Source organism: Leptodactylus fuscus, chromosome 7 (genome assembly GCF_031893055.1).
Source record: "Leptodactylus fuscus isolate aLepFus1 chromosome 7, aLepFus1.hap2, whole genome shotgun sequence".
In the NCBI taxonomy this organism is placed as follows: Eukaryota; Metazoa; Chordata; class Amphibia; order Anura; family Leptodactylidae; genus Leptodactylus; species Leptodactylus fuscus.
The window spans coordinates 53633094-53642350 of record NC_134271.1 but is presented as its reverse complement, the minus strand read 5'-3'; positions in this window follow the sequence as shown (position 1 = coordinate 53642350).

Here is a 9257-nt window from a genome sequence, read left to right as displayed (position 1 = left end):
AAAGGATTATGAGTTCCGAAAGCCGACAACAGGGATTATATATTAGAAAGGAACATCTGAAGCTCAGGGAACCCAAACACTGAGACATCTCAGGAACATTTATCATCTTTTTCATTAGAATATTCTCAAATTAAAATTTATAAAATATATAAAATATCTCTCTCTATCTTATCTCTAGAGTCTGTCACAGGAAATACTCAGTGATCTCTAGGCCTGCTCTTAGATTTCAGTCATCATTTATGTCAAAAAACCTGGTGATCCACTGGCCCCGCCCACAGCAATTCCTCGCCATTATCCGTAAAAGCAAGCAGAGTAAGAACGCCAATGTCTCCGGTATGAATGGAGCAGCGGCCGAGCATTTGTTATATGAGAGAATATCTGTGCTACTTACCTGGACTGGACCTCTACAGTCTGTCAGACCCAGGACATGTAGGTGGTGACATAGAACTGATGATGTCATGTGCTTTGTGAGGTCATAGGTTCTAATGGTTGTCATGGCAGCAGGGGCCTCACAATGTCTTCCAGACCAGAGGCTCGTCACAATAGAATGCCTGTCAGTTTATGCTTATAGATAATAATGGTTTGATATAGTATATAGTATGGTATGAGTATATAAGATTATAAAATCACACTGTGATGCCACCTAGTGGGCCCTACAAAATAAACTGCATACACTAAAACAAAGTTCAAGAAAGACAACAATGTAATGACAATAAAATAATTTAATGTAGTAAAAGTGTTAAAAATAATAAAAATACCCATGTATGGCATGACCGCAATAGTAACAGCCTGAACTATTATGACAAAATGATATGATGATATTCATACCCACATGTTGAGTTTTTGTTAACTTAGAAAAGTACCGAGACCTACTACCAAAATCGCGGGAATGGCAATTTTCAACGCAATTTCATGATTTTACGAAGCATATACAGTCCTATGAAAAAGTTTGGGCACCCCTATTAATCTTAATCATTTTTAGTTCTAAATATTTTGGTGTTTGCAGCAGCCATTTCAATTTGATATATCTAATAACTGATGGACACAGTAATATTTCAGGAGTGAAATGAGGTTTATTGTACTAACAGAAAATGTGCAACATGCATTAAACCAAAATTTGACCGGTGCAAAAGTATGGGCACCCTTATCATTTTATTGATTTGAATACTCCTAACTACTTTTTACTGACTTACTGAAGCACAAAATTGGTTTTGTAACCTCAGTGAGCTTTGAACTTCATAGCCAGATCTATCCAATCATGAGAAAAGGTATTTAAGGTGGCCAATTGCAAGTTGTTCTCCTATTTGAATCTCCTCTGAAGAGTGGCATCATGGGCTACTCAAAACAACTCTCAAATGATCTGAAAACAAAGATTGTTCAACATAGTTGTTCAGGGGAAGGATACAAAAAGTTGTCTCAGAGATTTAACCTGTCAGTTTCCACTGTGAGGAACATAGTAAGGAAATGGAAGACCACAGGGACAGTTCTTCTTAAGCCCAGAAGTGGCAGACCAAGAAAAATATCAGAAAGGCAGAGAAGAAGAATGGTGAGAACAGTCAAGGACAATCCACAGACCACCTCCAAAGAGCTGCAGCATCATCTTGCTGCAGATGGTGTCACTGTGCATCGGTCAACAATAGAGCGCACTTTGCACAATCAGAAGCTGTATTAGAGAGTGATGAGAAAGAAGCTGTTTCTGCAAGCACGCCACAAACAGAGTCACCTGAGGTATGCAAATGCACATTTGGACAAGTCAGCTTCATTTTGGAAGAAGGTCCTGTGGACTGATGAAACAAAGATTGAGTTGTTTGGTCATACAAAAAGGCATTATGCATGGCGTCCAAAAAAAACAGCATTACACGAAAAACACTTGCTACCCACTGTAATATTTGGTGGAGGTTCCATCATGCTTTGGGGCTGTGTGGCCAATGCCGGCACCGGGAATCTTGTTAAAGTTGAGGGTCACATGGATTCCACTCAGTATCAGCAGATTCTTGAGAATAATGTTCAAGAATCAGTGACGAAGTTGAAGTTACGCCGGAGATGGATATGTTAGCAAGACAATAATCCAAAACAACGCTCCAAATCGACTCAGGCATTCATGCAGAGGAACAATTGCAATGTTCTGGAATGGCCATCCCAGTCCCCAGACCTGATTATCATTCAACATCTGTGGGATGATTTGAAGCGGGCTGTCCATGCTCGGCCACCATCAAACTTAACTGAACTTGAACTGTTTTGTAAAGAGGAATGGTCCAAAATACCTTCATCCAGGATCCAGGAACTGATTAAAGCTACAGGAAGCGACTAGAGGCTGTTATCTTTGCAAAAGGAAGATCTACTAAATATTAATGTCACTTTTCTGTTGAGGTGCCCATACTTTTGCACTGGTCAAATTTTGGTTTATTGCATAGTGCACATTTTCTGTTAGTACAATAAACCTCATTTCAATCCTGAAATATTACTGTGTCCATCAGTTATTAGATATATCAAACTGAAATGGCTGTTGCAAACACCAAAATATTTAGAACTAAAAATGATTAAGATTAATAGGGGTGCCCAAACTTTTTCATAGGACTGTACCTGGGCATTCTCCTGATGAGCATTGACCAGCGTTGATTGGCCGAATGCCATACAGAATACAGCATTCGGCCAATCAACGCTGGTTCTCCCAGAGGAGGCGGAGTCTAAGATCCATCCACAGCAGTTTCCATTGTGGTCCGATCTCAGATATAGCAGTGCTGACACAGCTCTGCTACACGGAGAAGCAGCCGAGCTCAGCTCACACAGAGATGCAGCAGAGCTGAGTGCATAGCAGGGTTCAACGCACACTCAGCACTGCTTCTTCAGATGCCTCAGAGCTGAGTGTGCAGCAAGGTTCAACGCACATTCAGCACTGCTACTTCAGATGCAGCAGAGCTGAGTGTGCAGCAGGGTTCAACGCACTCTCAGCACTGCTACATCAGATGCAGCAAAGCTGAGTGTGCAGCAGGGTTCAATGTACACTCAGCACTGCTACATCAGATGCAGCAGTGCTGGCCGCGCGCTCAGCTCGGCTACTCCGAAGATGCAGCATCGGAGATGTAGCAGTGCTGGCCATGCGCTCAGCTCGTCTGCATCTTCGGAGAAGGAAAGCTGAGCGCTCGGCCAGCACTGCTTCATCTCCGATGTAGCAGTGCTGGCCGTGCGCTCAGCTCGGCTGTATATTTGGAGTAGTCGAGCTCAGCGCGCAGCCAGCACTGCTTCATCTCCAATGTGGCATCTTCGGAGTAGCGAGCTAAGCGCACGGCCAGCAGTGCTTCATCTCCGATGTAGCATCTTCGGAGTAGCCGAGCTGAGCACATGGTCAGCACTGCTTCATCTCCGATGTGGCATCTTCGAAGTATCCAAGCTGAGTGCGCGGCCAGCACTGCTTCATCTCCAATGTAGCATCTTCGGAGTAGTCGAGCTGAGCACACGGCCAGCACTGCTACATCTCGACATTGGAATGCATTGAACAGCGTTGATTGGCCGAATGCCATACAGCATTTGGCCAATCAAAGCTGGTTCTGCCAGTGGAGGCGGAGTCTAAAATTGGTCCACAGCAGTCTCCATTCTAGATATTAGATATAAGACTCCACCTCCTCCGGCAGAACCAGCGTTGATTGGCCGAATGCTGTTCTCTGTATGGCATTCGGCCAATGCTGGTCAATGCATTCCTATGGGAATAAGTCAGCTTGCGCATATCACAAGCTGACAGGGATCCCGACGTAATACAGTGACTTGGGCATGTTAGATGCCCCCAGGCATGCTTCCCCTGCTGTCCCAGTTGTATTCCAGGGTGTTGGCATCATTTCCTGGGGTGTCATAGTGGACTTGGTGACTCTCCTGAGTCGAATGGTGGGATCCCCTGAAACGAAGCATTTTTCCCCATAGACTATAATGGGGTTCGATATTCGTCCGAATAGTCGAATATTGAGCGGCTATTCGAAACGAATATCAAATATTTTACTGTTCGCTCATCTCTACTCAGCACTTTACAAATCAGAGAACACATGAACAGTCAATAAGAGACATTACAATGTTACAAAGAAATTAACATATCAAACAATATGATCCATACAAAAATAGGAAATTCATTACCAGCAATGTATGCTGGGACGTTATGGTAGTGAATAAAATGTTTAAAAAGTCTCATATATTGACCATACATTGAAACAACTGAAACTACAATATATATGGTCTAAGCCCAGGACTCTTTGCATCATGGTAATCTAATATATGATGGTCCTGCCTCCTCGCAGCTACACTGTATATACAGTACAGTATGGCACAGTAAGGCCACAGGGAGATACGGACTCCTAGCGTCACAGATCAATATGATACAAGAATTCCTAGTCTCCTGACTGGGTTTGGAGTGGCAAATCCAGGCCAATGTACACCCTCGCTTTTCTAGCCCATATTCACTCATATTCAGAAAGCTAGGAAATATTACTTCTAAAAAATGGCATGCAATGAAATATGTCAACACTCTTTTCTGTCATGGGTGCAATATACAACCATAGAACTCTACAGGTACTAATATACAAGTCAGTAAAATGCAAGTGAGTAACATAGCTGGCTTATGAAGATCAGTAATGAAGATTTAAAGGATGCATACCCTTTAGATAGAAACTATTGAATCTGAGTATCTCCACAAACTCTAGAGCAAGTATCTATATTTTGGTGGAGAATCTCTTTAATTCCTAGGAGATTTCAGAATGAAATCTGTAATGTGTAAAGCGTGGCATTTATGACTAATCTAAATGTAACAAACAATGCTGCCCTCTGGTGGAACAATCCATGTATTGTTTGAGCTTCCTAATAACCCAGACAAGACAAAGCAGGTATAGAATGGACCAGGAGCCATATCACAGTAGTATGCACAAGGAGCCAGACTGTGAGAGCAAAGTACAGGACAAGCAATTCAAGTGGACTGTGGCATTAAAAGGTGCAGAAATGATTGTGTAACCCGCACCTTTCTCCATGCTGTCGCTTCAGTGTCGATTATACAAGGTCATTACCTGCATATAACTTGTGGACTTCGGCCTACATGAAAGCTAATCTATAATTATAGTGATATGCTGGGCTGCATTTCCATTAAGCTCAAGAAATGTCAATAGGTGGTTCTGCTGGATTAAGTGCCTGCCACGCAGGATCCATTTAATAATATTATATCATATAATATCTAAGATATTTCTGTATCAACAGCTACAGTGGGGCAAAAAAGTATTTAGTCAGTCACCAATAGTGCAAGTTCCACCACTTAAAAAGATAAGAGGCGTCTGTAATTTACATCATAGGTAGACCTCAACTATGAGAGACAAAATGAGAAAACAAATCCAGAAAATCACATTGTCTGATTTTGTAAGAATTTTTTTGCAAATTATGGTGGAAACTAAGTATTTGGTCACCTACAAGCAATCAAGATTTCTGGCTCTCACAGACCTGTAACTTCTTCTTTAAGAGTCTCCTCTTTCCTCCACTCATTACCTGTAGTAATGGCACCTGTTTAAACTTGTTATCAGTATAAAAAGACACCTGTGCACACCCTCAAACAGTCAGACTCCAAACTCCACTATGGTGAAGACCAAATTGCTGTCAAAGGACACCAGAAACAAAATTGTAGCCCTGCACCAGGCTGGGAAGACTGAATCTGCAATAGGCAACCAGCTTGCATTGAAGAAATCAACTGTGGGAGCAATAATTAGAAAATGGAAGACACACAAGACCACTGATAATCTCCCTCGATCTGGGGCTCCACGCAAAATCTCACCCCGTGGGGTCAAAATGATCACAAGAATGGTGAGCAAAAATCCCAGAACAACGCGGGAGGACCTAGTGAATGAACTGCAGAGAGCTGGGACCAATGTAACAAAGCCTACCATCAGTAACACACTACGCCGCCAGGGACTCAGATCCTGCAGTGCCAGACGTGTCCCACTATTTAAGCCAGTACATGTCTGTGCCCGTCTGAAGTTTGCTAGAGAGCATTTGGATGATCCAGAAGAGTATTGGGAGAATGTCCTATGGTCTGATGAAACCAAACTGGAACTGTTTGGTAGAAACACAACTTTTCGTGTTTGGAGGAAAAAGAATACTGAGTTGCATCCATCAAACACCATACCTACTGTAAAGCATGGGGGTGGAAACATCATGCTTTGGGGCTGTTTCTCTGCAAAGGGGCCAGGACGACTGATCCGGGTACATGAAAGAATGAATGGGGCCATGTATCGTGAGATTTTGAGTGCAAACCTCCTTCCATCAGCAAGGGCATTGAAGATGAAACATGGCTGGGTCTTTCAACATGACAATGATCCAAAGCACACCGCCAGGGCAATGAAGGAGCGACTTTGTAAGAAGCATTTCAAGGTCCTGGAGTGGCCTAGCCAGTCTCCAGATCTCAACCCTATAGAAAACCTTTGGAGGGAGTTGAAAGTCCGTGTTGCCAAGCGACAGCCCCAAAACATCACTGCTCTAGAGGAGATCTGCATGGAGGAATGGGCCAACATACCAACAACAGTGTGTGCCAACCTTGTGAAGACTTACAGAAAACGTTTGACCTCTTTCATTGCCAACAAAGGATATATAACAAAGTATTTAGATGAAATTTTGTTACTGACCAAATACTTATTTTCCACCATAATTTGCAAAAAAATTCTTACAAAATCAGACAATGTGATTTTCTGGATTTGTTTTCTCATTTTGTCTCTCATAGTTGAGGTCTACCTATGATGTAAATTACAGACGCCTCTCATCTTTTTAAGTGGTGGAACTTGCACTATTGGTGACTGACTAAATACTTTTTTGCCCCACTGTACATTGTTTACTTCCAGAGGATATCAATCTTCCCTGATCATGTGATGGACATAAAGAAATTCAGATATGTGAGAAATGGTACATAGGTTTATAACTGTAATTTTTATTGAACAATTTTTTACAAGTAGAGAAAGAACAAAAGATTCTTACATAGGGCAAAGCAATAAGCAATAATAAATGTGAGATAGCAGGTTGCCAAACTCAATTAAACCAGCATAAGCCAGACAACAAGACAGAGTAGGACAGGGGGAAAAGACAACAACAAGAAACAAGGGAGAGACAATAGGAGAAGAACAAACAGTGAAGGGGAGGGGGGGGAGGGGGAGGGAAACCAAGGTTCAGAGACCCCGTAAGATACTATACAAGTCCCAAAGACAAAAATGGAAAGCATCCAAGGTGTAATTGAGACTAGCAGTCAGAAATTTGTGGCTTCGCAAGTCCTTCATTCGAGCCAAAAGCTCAAGACCAGAAGGAGGATTGACACTCTTCCAGTGTTTAGCAATGAGGGTCTTTGCCGCAGTACAAAGGTACAAAAAGAGCCTGGATGCCCTGTCATTTATGTGTCTAGGGGGACTGTGTCTTATACTGGGACTCCCTGAAGGTGATACACTGAGAAGACTTTTGTGCCCTAGACCACACAAAATATGGATTTACTCATCGCCTCCTCCCATCTAGACATATAACGATGACCGGCAGGGAAACCGGTCGCCTGAGAGGAGCTGGTAGATTAAGGATAAGACCTCTGATGGATGTGCCCGCGCAGCAGATCTTCTCGAATGCCCTAGGGAGGGACACCTTAGAGGACCCGTGGAAGGAGCGGAAAAAATGAACCACCTGAGAGTAATCAAGCCACTCAGTAGTCGGAAGGATCAAGTTGGCCATAAGGAAAGAAAAGAGACTGAGCTCCAACAACACAGAATCAACAATATCAGCAATCCGATAAAGGCCCGCCGCAGACCATACCTTGACCATGGCAAAGTCAGACTATTTGGAAGGAGAGGGTTGTACAGTATTGATGTCATCGAGGATCGTGGGGACATCAGGGAAAACTGAGCGCCGCAGGTGGACCAAATTGACCTAGTGAAGTGGATAGGGCCAAGCAAGTAGGGTGAAGGGGGTGCAGGGGGTGAGCCAACCCACAGAAATACTTTGGGATGCATGGGCGCCAGCCAAAGTTTCTCGATCTCAACCCACTTAGTGTACGCCAGCATAGCAGCCCAAAAAGGGATGCAGCGCAAATGTGTTGCATAGTAATAATGCAAAAGATGCGGGACACCAAAGTCCCCGCACCCCTCCCCGCCGGTATAACAGAGTAAGGAATACAATACCGTTTGGCCTGCCATATAAACCGAAAAATAGCCTTCTGTAAGTTATGTAGGTCGGCCCGAGGGACCATAACTGGGAGCGTCTCAAAATAATATAAAAGCTTTGGAAAGAGCGTCATCTTGACCACAGCAAGTCTCCCCAAAAGAGAGATAGGCAAAGGCTGCCACTTGTTCAAGAGGGCTCTAAATTCACAAAACAACTGTGGATAATGGTACATAGATTTATAATAACCCAACCGAAAATTACCATGGGCCATATATTATGACAATGTCAATGTAAAGGCTTCTCATTTTGTACTTTATAGCTGTTTCCACCAGAGTACTGTTAGGAACCTAGGGCAATATACAATGGACAGTTAGTCCTGGGCAACCAGAGTCCAATGCACACCAATGCAAAACAGAACTGAGCGTCCAACGCCCTACAAACCAGAGCGGAATCAGGCCCCAGAGGTCTTCGCCAGAGCTCCTGATGGTGGAGTTGGACTGGTAAATTCTGAAACCCAGAACCGCAGCTGCCTAGAGAGCATCACACACACAGCACACCACAAGTTGCAGTAGAACCAGAAAAAACGAAAACTAAACACCTAGGTGGGTGAAGAAACAGGTGAAGCTGGTCAGTAGAGTTGAGTGCAGTGACGGATGGTCACCAGGAGATGGCGGAAGCACCTCAGGACAGTTGTACGGGCTTGGTCGGTACACAGGAGGTCATGCAGTATTCAGGGATAATTAGGACGTAGTCAAACAAGCCAGGTCAGTACACAAGAGGTTATGAGCTATCCAAGTCACAGGTCAAAGAGAGGTAGTCTTCAGGCAAGCCAGGGTCATTCACTGGAGGTCACGAGGTAGAAGAATCACAGGTCAAGAAGAGGTGGTCTAGGAGGCAAGCAGGGTCATACATGGAGGCCAAAAACTTGAACACAACTGGAAGGCAGGGGAAAGGCAGAGACAGTCAGGAGTAGAAGCGCAGGGGAGCCGATATCAGGAGAACTGAAGAACCAGTGGCGGGCTGGAGCCAGAATGAGGCCTAAATAGCCTCCAGCCCACCGCTGACCCCCTGACCCTGGAAGCACCGGTTCCTGTCCAAGGAGGAGACTG